At 33.9% G+C, this 9,587-nt stretch overlaps 1 pseudogene; it reads left to right on the top strand.

Annotated features, from left to right (window-relative positions):
• Positions 1–3,526: 3,526 nt before the first annotated feature.
• LOC133326731 (bifunctional purine biosynthesis protein ATIC-like) lies at positions 3,527–8,848 on the top strand (annotated as a pseudogene).
• Positions 8,849–9,587: the final 739 nt, after the last annotated feature.

Genomic DNA, 9,587 nt, shown 5'->3' with positions numbered 1-9,587 from the left:
CGGTCTCCTGATAAAGTAGAATTTTTCGTTATATTAAAATAACTTTCTACTGGACTATTTGCTACACTGGAATTTTCATTGTCAACAAAATAACCAACCAAATTTGACCTAGGGGTGCATATTGAGCATACTTTTTTAATATTATACTTGCGAATAAAATGGACTTTTCTTGTATGTAGGTCTGAAATTGTTGTCGATTGACGGTTCGCTATCCTCTGTTTTTCGTATGCCGTATTATTATCCATTACGGAAGCACTAAGAACATTTAAGGACTCAAGAACGATTCCGCTATTGTTAGGATTCAGTAATATAATGAATATATTGTGAATCCACGCAAAGAATTATTGAAGCTCACTGACATTAATTGCATCATAAAATTGCACTTTCAAAAAGCGGATGACGGTTTCATCCTTATTTTTTTATTTTCTTTCTTAATTTTTTTAATATTAGTTACAACTGTCTTCATGAAGTGACCGCACCACAATTGGATTACAGTAAACCTCGGCTTTGTATTGGTATTGGCCATGGTATGCTATTGGCCATGGTATGCCATTTTTATGACAGTAGGTCTCGATGTACAAAAGAAACCTTGAAATATCGCCAGTGTAGTGGCTATTCAAAAAAGCCTCGGCAACTGGTAATATAACGCCTCTTGAATCTCTATTTTTGGTAATATGCATTACCGGACTGTACAAGAAAACTCGTTTAGAATTTTCATCTAGTTTGCGGAGTATACTCCCCGTAGAATCAAAAAATATGGTATTTCTACTAAGTCTGGAAAGCATTTTATGGTTTGTGATTTCTAGTTGGCGTTTTGTAAATAAATGAGGGTATATGGATACATATTGATTATATTTATTCCATGTTTTGTCCTTTTGCATTTCTACAATGTCTAGGAAATGGTCCTTATGACGGTCGTTTTTCCTCATTTCCTCAGTTTTAAGTTGCCTTGCTGCATTGTCAGAAATGACATTTTGGTTGTTACCGACCTCATAAAGTTGTTCAGAATGCCTGTACAACTTAACATTTCTCCAATTTCTTGGCGTTAAATGGCGAAGTTCTGTCTTTGGTATCAAACGTTTCACACCGCGTAGCTGATGCGTAATAACAGCGAATTGTATGCTCTTTCTTGATGTCAACATTAAATGGATATGTACCACAAGCATATGTATAATATTGACATTCGGAATAAAATACAACGACACCGTTCTTATTGAAACGATGACTTGTATATATTAACGGACAGACATTATTGACATTCAAATATTTTACACGGACTATGCCTTGTAACAAAAATCAAAACTGCGATATTATTCTCCGAAAGTTCATTAAAAAATATTTGTTCCCGTCTATCAAAAACCAGTTCGCATTTATAACTGAATTTTACATTAAAATGTTGTCTGGGTTCATCAGAAATGACAACTTTTACATTTGGGTGGGTCCCAATTTGAATTCTATTTCTTAATAATCTATATTCTTCAAATAAGGCATCGTTGTCAGAAGTAATATCGATTATACCGTCATTGGTCGTTTCTGAATATCCTCTTCATGGGATTTTTTAGAATTTTTGTTTTGTGAAAAACAGGTCTGAACACCTTCATACTTGGAGAAATTATTTGAACTATTTTCTAATAAATTATTTTCATCTAGTGAAAAGTCCATTAGAATGTCATTTTTTGTAGAGCTTAAAACTTTTTTTGAAAGTCTCTAATTCTTGTTTGTCCTGACAATTGTTTTTCACTGAAATTGTATTATTATCTAAGAAGGAATCATCACTTGGGGAAATAAATTGAAAATTGATCTGATCTAATACTTCATCACGTGCCAATGTATTAATTTCTTGCACAAAAGTTTTCTTTTCTGCGGTTTTATTACCTTGTGTTTCATTAAACTCAAATATTGCCACAATTTCTTCCCACCAGTCCATAACATCATTACTTAAACAATACGTTTCCGTTTGCTTATAGGTTACTTCAAATGTGAGATTGGAAGAGTCCTGTTTGTGAATGAAATAAATAAAAAAATTAGCGATGATAACTATCATACCATAAATAAAATATTTCGAAATTTGATCCATTAATGCCATGAAATTAGTCCTGTTTGCATGAAATTAGTTCAATTATAAAAATACAATACAATTATTAAAAATATACATCTACCTTGTGGGTAATGCCAGAATAAATAAAAACAAATGCAACAAGTCATTCTGTTCATTTCACATATTTTTAACATTTTACCAAAAACGCGAAAAATGAATATAATTTTAGGGTTTTCTTTTCAAAATTGAGTTAGTTTTTATTATTTTCTGATAGTTTTTATTATTTTTCACTAAAAATACTGATGGTTTCTAAAACTACAGGTGGTTTCTTAAACTACTGGTAGATTTCCACACAACCCAAAAGGTACTACCACTGCGCGTTGCCATTTTTTACTTGGCGGTATCCCACGTAGGCCTAAAACCAAGAAAATATATTGCACGCAAGCATTATATGCACAGCATATAACTTTCCATATAGATGGAAAGTGTTTTGTTGAGGTGAAACTATTTAAACTATCTCGCTGAAAGAAAAAATTATGTTTGTACAAAATCAAACATTATTTGAAAATTTTTTATTTATATACATTGGATAATAATGAAGTTAAATTAAATCAGACTTACAAAAACGCCACAGTTGATCCGATTAGGATCTTGGTGCATTAGAATTGTGAGATAAATATCTACAACAGTATTATACAATTCCTTCCTATGATCAAGGTTATTGAATTCCTCAACAATGAGTTGAGGTGGAAATGATAACGATACATTCAAAGCGTTGTATAAATTTGAATACATTAATAGTACATATGATCTATTTGTTTACAATTTCCGGGGAAATTTTGACAATTTTTTAGAACCTGTTTGCAAAGTGCTCTTTTGCTTTGGGAAACCTTTCTTGGTATTCTGCCCCAGAAATCCTCATCGTCGCTGTGATCAATTTCCTCAATTTCAGTATTTTTATTTCGTAATAGCTCAATTGTACCTATTTTTTAAGTGTCAGGTTTTGTTTGCTTAACTATTGACGACTTCTTTTTAGTTTCACCTGATTTATTTATGAAATCAACTTTTTGGTCTTTCGGTTTTTCGGGTTTGTTTATGAATTTGTTTGTTATCTCTTTTAGTGTAGTAATTTGAGATATGTACGCTGTTCGAACGTACTCTGAAGGCCTTATATTTCGGTCTCCTGATAAAGTAGAATTTTTCGTTATATTAAAATAACTTTCTACTGGACTATTTGCTACACTGGAATTTTCATTGTCAACAAAATAACCAACCAAATTTGACCTAGGGGTGCATATTGAGCATACTTTTTTAATATTATACTTGCGAATAAAATGGACTTTTCTTGTATGTAGGTCTGAAATTGTTGTCGATTGACGGTTCGCTATCCTCTGTTTTTCGTATGCCGTATTATTATCCATTACGGAAGCACTAAGAACATTTAAGGACTCAAGAACGATTCCGCTATTGTTAGGATTCAGTAATATAATGAATATATTGTGAATCCACGCAAAGAATTATTGAAGCTCACTGACATTAATTGCATCATAAAATTGCACTTTCAAAAAGCGGATGACGGTTTCATCCTTATTTTTTTATTTTCTTTCTTAATTTTTTTAATATTAGTTACAACTGTCTTCATGAAGTGACCGCACCACAATTGGATTACAGTAAACCTCGGCTTTGTATTGGTATTGGCCATGGTATGCTATTGGCCATGGTATGCCATTTTTATGACAGTAGGTCTCGATGTACAAAAGAAACCTTGAAATATCGCCAGTGTAGTGGCTATTCAAAAAAGCCTCGGCAACTGGTAATATAACGCCTCTTGAATCTCTATTTTTGGTAATATGCATTACCGGACTGTACAAGAAAACTCGTTTAGAATTTTCATCTAGTTTGCGGAGTATACTCCCCGTAGAATCAAAAAATATGGTATTTCTACTAAGTCTGGAAAGCATTTTATGGTTTGTGATTTCTAGTTGGCGTTTTGTAAATAAATGAGGGTATATGGATACATATTGATTATATTTATTCCATGTTTTGTCCTTTTGCATTTCTACAATGTCTAGGAAATGGTCCTTATGACGGTCGTTTTTCCTCATTTCCTCAGTTTTAAGTTGCCTTGCTGCATTGTCAGAAATGACATTTTGGTTGTTACCGACCTCATAAAGTTGTTCAGAATGCCTGTACAACTTAACATTTCTCCAATTTCTTGGCGTTAAATGGCGAAGTTCTGTCTTTGGTATCAAACGTTTCACACCGCGTAGCTGATGCGTAATAACAGCGAATTGTATGCTCTTTCTTGATGTCAACATTAAATGGATATGTACCACAAGCATATTTATAATATTGACATTCGGAATAAAATACAACGACACCGTTCTTATTGAAACGATGACTTGTATATATTAACGGACAGACATTATTGACATTCAAATATTTTACACGGACTATGCCTTGTAACAAAAATCAAAACTGCGATATTATTCTCCGAAAGTTCATTAAAAAATATTTGTTCCCGTCTATCAAAAACCAGTTCGCATTTATAACTGAATTTTACATTAAAATGTTGTCTGGGTTCATCAGAAATGACAACTTTTACATTTGGGTGGGTCCCAATTTGAATTCTATTTCTTAATAATCTATATTCTTCAAATAAGGCATCGTTGTCAGAAGTAATATCGATTATACCGTCATTGGTCGTTTCTGAATATCCTCTTCATGGGATTTTTTAGAATTTTTGTTTTGTGAAAAACAGGTCTGAACACCTTCATACTTGGAGAAATTATTTGAACTATTTTCTAATAAATTATTTTCATCTAGTGAAAAGTCCATTAGAATGTCATTTTTTGTAGAGCTTAAAACTTTTTTTGAAAGTCTCTAATTCTTGTTTGTCCTGACAATTGTTTTTCACTGAAATTGTATTATTATCTAAGAAGGAATCATCACTTGGGGAAATAAATTGAAATGTATTAATGTTTTAATTTCTTGCACAAAAGTTTTCTTTTCTGCGGTTTTATTACCTTGTGTTTCATTAAACTCAAATATTGCCACAATTTCTTCCCACCAGTCCATAACATCATTACTTAAACAATACGTTTCCGTTTGCTTATAGGTTACTTCAAATGTGAGATTGGAAGAGTCCTGTTTGTGAATGAAATAAATAAAAAAAAAATTAGCGATGATACCTATCATACCATAAATAAAATATTTCGAAATTTGATCCATTAATGCCATGAAATTAGTCCTGTTTGCATTAGACAATTTTAATTGCGCCAATTCAATTATAAAAATACAATACAATTATTAAAAATATACATCTACCTTGTGGGTAATGTCAGAATAAATAAAAACAAATGCAACAAGTCATTCTGTTCATTTCACATATTTTTAACATTTTACCAAAAACGCGAAAATTAATATAATATTAGGGTTTTGGTTTCCTTGTGGTTGTTGTATTTTCGATAATTTATTCTGCTTAACGTTTATTGATATTATTTTTAGAATACAAAAGAAAGACTGCATATGTTCAGTGGTAGTAAGGTTTTGGTGGGGTGTGTGGTGAATAAGTTCGATCCATTGTACTGAACCTAGTTCACATCCTCTTTTAACAGCCTGTTTTTCTATTTCGAACGAAAATCAATGCGAAAGTAACTCACTCACTTTCGTTTAAAAAAGCGTTCACATATTTCGAAAACTATCGTTCGTTTGCCGTTACGAATACCATTCGAAAAACTACTAAATTAAATGTTAAGTTTTACAACAATGTTCAGTAAATAAGTGTCAAATGAGAAATGAGAACAAACTACACAAATACAATCATGCATATGAGTATAAAAAATGTCAAATGGAAATTTTCAGTATTTGTAAGAATTTTGTGTACTATTTTATTTTCCAAAAACATGAATAAAAACACATTTTTTTGTTTAGATATTGTTTTGCAATTCATTCGATAGCTATAAAGCAAGTGAGTGAATTTTACATACTCGTTCGAGTGAGGACAGTTTTTTCGTCATACATAAACCAAATTTTTAGAGAAAAAGTATACGTTTACGTTTTCTTTCGAGTTGCTTATCGTTCGACTTTTTTTGCCTGTAAATTTTTTTTATAAAAACCAAAATTCATTTTTTTTCGCATTGAAAGCGAAAGAAACCTTTCTTTCGCAATACATAAACAGGCTGTTAGAGAATCGTTCAATTGAGGCAGCGTGTGAACTACCACATTGCATCATTGCACAATTTTCGTGTATATAGAGCGTTTTTTCTGTGTATAGGACAAAAAATGACACAAACGACAATTCTTTTGCAAAGAACGCTGATCAAATTGAATGTAGACTTCCCCTTCTTGATTGATTACATTCGTTCTGAAACCTCACTCATCCCATTTTGTTGCAACCAATTAATCGATTAATAGAATTTGGATCCAATGCCAGAGAGTTGAGTGTGTTTGTGTTTTGTTGTGCCGGAAACAAAACTAATCATCTGGGATTCAAAACAAATTTTTTCCTAAAAAGACGGTTGTATACGTTTGTAAGTCAAACGCAGAACACAGCTCAACGCTTAAAGAAACATTACCATGTATTATTGACTTGTAAGAATCTCTCGGCCTTGGGTTTCCAATTGGTAGCCGATGGCGGTACTGTAACGACTCTACGTAATGCTGGTTTGGCTGTCAAGGATTTATCCGACATTACAGGTACTCCTGAAATGTTAGGCAGTCGCGTCAAGTCTTTACACCCTGCTGTTTATGGTGGCATTCTGTGCCGTCTTACCCCATCCGATCAGGCTGATATGCAAAAACAAAATTTCGATTATATCAATTTGGTGATCTGCAATCTGTATCCTTTTGTCCATACCGTGTTCAAACCCGATGTCACTGTGGCTGATGCTGTAGAAAATATCGATATCAGTGGTGTGACCTTGCTTAGAGCTGCAGCCAAAAATGATCGTGTTACTGTGATCTGTGAAGCTTCTGATTATGCTAATGGGTTTTGCAGGAGATTCAACAACATGGTGATACCACGTTGGAGACTCGCAAATTATTGGTCCTTAAGACATTCACCCAAACCGCTAGATATGATGATGCTATTTCCGATTATTTTCGTAAACAATATTCCAGTGGTGTATCACAATTGAATTTGAGTTATGGCATGAATCCCACCAGAAGCTCAAATATTTGCCCAATTCGAAAAGTTGACATTACGTGTGGTTAATGCCTTGACTTGTAAGAATCTCTCGGCCTTGGGTTTCCAATTGGTAGCCGATGGCGGTACTGTAACGACTCTACGTAATGCTGGTTTGGCTGTCAAGGATTTATCCGACATTACAGGTACTCCTGAAATGTTAGGCAGTCGCGTCAAGTCTTTACACCCTGCTGTTTATGGTGGCATTCTGTGCCGTCTTACCCCATCCGATCAGGCTGATATGCAAAAACAAAATTTCGATTATATCAATTTGGTGATCTGCAATCTGTATCCTTTTGTCCATACCGTGTTCAAACCCGATGTCACTGTGGCTGATGCTGTAGAAAATATCGATATCAGTGGTGTGACCTTGCTTAGAGCTGCAGCCAAAAATGATCGTGTTACTGTGATCTGTGAAGCTTCTGATTATGCTAATGGGTTTTGCAGGAGATTCAACAACATGGTGATACCACGTTGGAGACTCGCAAATTATTGGTCCTTAAGACATTCACCCAAACCGCTAGATATGATGATGCTATTTCCGATTATTTTCGTAAACAATATTCCAGTGGTGTATCACAATTGAATTTGAGTTATGGCATGAATCCCACCAGAAGCTCAAATATTTGCCCAATTCGAAAAGTTGACATTACGTGTGGTTAATGCCTCGCCGGGTTTTATTAATCTTTGTGATGCCCTGAGCGGATGGCAATTAGTTATAGAATTGAATCCCTTGACCAAGGAACAAGTTAAATTGTGCATGGGTCGATGATTTACACGATTCATTGACCCCCTGGCTACAGCTTATGCTAGTGCAAGAGGTGCAGATCGCATGTCATCATTTGGCGATTTTGTTGCATTATCAGATGTCTATGATGTTCTGACAGCAACAATTATCTCACGTGAAGTGTCGGATGGTATTATTGCTCCTGGCTATGAACCGGCTGCTTTGGAAATTTTAAAAAAGAATGGTTCCCATTGTATTTTAGAGGTGGATCCCAACTATAAACCCCCCGCCCTGGAACTTAACAAAAACGCAATGATGCTATCATTGATCCATAACTCTTCTCGAATGTTGTTACCAAATAAAAACAATTACCCGAATTGGCTGTCCGCGATTTAGTTGTTGCAACAATTGCTCTCAAATTCACTCAATCCAATTCGGTATGTTATGCTCGTGATGGTCAAGTTATTGGTATTGGTGCTGGACAACAATCACGCCTTCATTGTACCTGACTGGCTGGTGAAAAGACCGATAGCTGGTGGCTGGTATTACATTTTAGGATGGTGTCAAGCGTGCTGAAATCTCAAATGTCATTGATAATTATGTTAACGGTATCGTGGGGAAGGATGTGCCTTTGTACAATTTGAGGCCATGTTTGAAGAGGTGCCAAAACAATAAACCCAACAGTAGAAACTTGATTGGCTTAAACAGTTGAATGGTGTTACTTTGGGTTCGGATGCATTCTTCCCATTCCGTGATAATATTGATCGAACACGATTTAGTGGTGTCTCCTATATTGCCAGTCCCTCTGGTTCGACCAATGATGCTGGTGTTATTGCTGCTTGTGATGAACATGTCATTATTATGGCCCACACCACGTTGCGTTTGTTCCATCAGTAATGTTTCAGTTTTTTTTTATTTTAGTTGTAAGGATTATTAAAAACAAAATTGAATTGATTGTTCATAAAAATAAATAAAATATATGTGACATAATATAATAGTTTTGTAGCATTCCATTTCAACAACAACACATTATTTATTTATATTACATTATTACACTAATATTACAATCGATATTTATGCTAAATACATTATTATGTTAAATATTATTAGACTTTTATGTAAAATCCTGTAAATAAAGCTATGTTAGCCAGTAAACAACACTAACACTAGTATAACAGTTTATAATGCTTTCACTCAAAGGAGCAACTAACACATATTCTCTTCTCTCACGATAGTTATGCTTCTTCTATCGCTTAACGAAGAAGGGCAACTTATTGTTGTTGTAATTGCTCTCATCTATTAATATTTTAACGAAAATCAATATTTATTTCTCAATTGATCTCAATATTTAATTTTACGCTCAGACACATATACTTAAATGACTCTTATGTTTTTTTATGCAAATTATGCTCTCATGTAATGATTATGCTACAATTTTAAGTTAAGTTGTAGACGATGTAATGGATTTGACTAATGGTTAGCTGGTCACAGAAATGATGCTGCATCGTTCTATTGCGATCGAGCTGCTAATAATAAAGGTTTGAATTAAAAACAAAGTGTTTTATTTTGGAAAAACCAAATAAAATATATGTTAGACTTTGGAAGCCTAAAGGCTACAACAGCAAGCATCCTTTAGA

The sequence above is a fragment of the Musca vetustissima genome, unplaced genomic scaffold (genome assembly GCF_032173495.1).
Source record: "Musca vetustissima isolate MV318-11 ecotype Yass unplaced genomic scaffold, APGP_CSIRO_Mvet_v1 utg6875, whole genome shotgun sequence".
Classification (NCBI taxonomy): Eukaryota; Metazoa; Arthropoda; class Insecta; order Diptera; family Muscidae; genus Musca; species Musca vetustissima.
This window is presented reverse-complemented; position numbering and strand designations above follow the sequence as displayed.